The sequence below is a fragment of the Macadamia integrifolia genome, chromosome 1, assembly GCF_013358625.1.
Source record: "Macadamia integrifolia cultivar HAES 741 chromosome 1, SCU_Mint_v3, whole genome shotgun sequence".
Classification (NCBI taxonomy): Eukaryota; Viridiplantae; Streptophyta; class Magnoliopsida; order Proteales; family Proteaceae; genus Macadamia; species Macadamia integrifolia.
In genome coordinates this window covers 10026319-10028211 of record NC_056557.1, presented here as the reverse complement: position 1 = coordinate 10028211, position 1893 = coordinate 10026319, and positions in this window count along the sequence as shown.

The window sequence follows — 1893 nt, the reverse complement described above, 5'->3', positions numbered from 1 at the left end:
TTCCACGCACCATGCCAGATTTACAGGTTGTATTTTTCCGGTTAGTCCATAAGGATTGAACACCCATATTCTTGGACCATACAAGCCTGTTGTAGGTGGCGATTCTTCTGGAAACTCAAAATACACCCAAATTTTAAGCTCTTCTTCTGGAGACTATCTCTTGGATGAATTCTCACAAGATTTACTTGGAAAATAGATGAATGTTGACCCCACATGTGGATCTCACCACAAACAACCGGAATCTATCTAGCACATCTTTCTTTCTTGTGATTTTTCAAAGAGAACGGAGGCAGCTATCCTATTAGGTCTTCGTACTGAAAGCTCATTTGCTGCTTCATTTTCGAATCTCATTATGTATCTTTTTAATTTCAACACTATCCCTGACAATAATCACAATAATTTTTTTTTTCAATCTTCATTATTATATGCTACTTTATATGGCCACATAGAAATAAAATTATTTTCAAAAAATAAAAACCAAATCCTCATGCTATTCTATCACCGGCAATTAGGTGGATTAATTCTAATACCCACAACATCATGCACCCCCACAATCACACATAAGCCCCTCTCAACCAAACTTTACAATACATTGCCTTCCAAATCTTGACTTCACCATCATGATCTGTGCCATTGTCTCCACCTCATGCCATAATACTCCTGGGTGGGCTATTTGTTTCTTGCACAAGGTAAAATGTATCTCATTCATTGCTGATTATTTGTTAACAGAAAATTCTATTGAAGCAAGTACATGCGGTTTCATATTTGGAGTGCAGCAAGCTCGACCGAAGGGTTAAAACATTAAGAAAGTATGGAGTAATTCTAAAGAATTAGAACACTTATTGTTGACCAAAGAACCACAAGCGTAGTTCCTCTTTTCTTGGATGTCTATAATCTTCTTCCTGCCATCTCCTTTTGGCTCAGGCCCACTAATGACGTAATTGTTCTTTTTGTGTCGATATGACATTGAAATTCTCAATGTTTTACCTTAATGTTATTCTCTTCTTCAATTTGATAAAAAAAACTATTGTCATATAAATTATTTGGTGTCCCTCAAACTTCCTTCAAAATTAATATGACCCTTGTAACAGTGACTTTGATAAAAGAAAAAAAAAAAAAACCAGTGATTTTGTTATTTTATTTTTTAAAATATTTTTGGGGCGCTTCATCTTTAAAAGCTAGATTAAGTGTTTAATATGGTTTGTTTAAGGTAATTAAACACAAATTATGTTACAAACTTCCCAAAGACATGATCTTGTCAACATTTTTTTCTTTCCACCGCTTAGGGGATGGGGAGGGGGTGGTGTTAGGATTTTAGGTGGTGATAACAACCCAAAAGAGTAACCAAGGAGACCCGTCAGCATCTTTTGAATAAATTGTGTCATTGAACCGCTTGACCAAGAATACAGTGCTTATTTTCCCTATTAATTTTACAATCTAATCACAATTTTCCAAAAAGAAATCCATACTATAGATTTTAATACTAACTAAAATCAAGTAATATGCAGTCTCATATAAGATAAGATTAGAAAAAAAAAAATGTATTTTATGATATTTTTATCAAAAATAGTTGAAGGTTATTTCAATTTTATTCTTTTATAAGCTATTTCATATTCACATTTTTTTTTTTTTGTTTGTTTCTCTTTTTTGTCCCATTGAGAGTCGCAAGATGATTGAGACTTAAAAGCAATATGGAAGCAAAATACATTAATTTTTTTTTTATGGGTAAGTTAGACCAAAAAGGGCATATAAAAGGGCATTAATATGAATAAGATTTTTTATATCACAAGGGGTGGGTGGTAAATTCTTGTGCCACTGTGCTGGGCGCAAAGGCCACGTGACAAAACAACTTTTTTTCCCCTTTTCATTATTTTGGGGGGGGGGGGGGGGGGG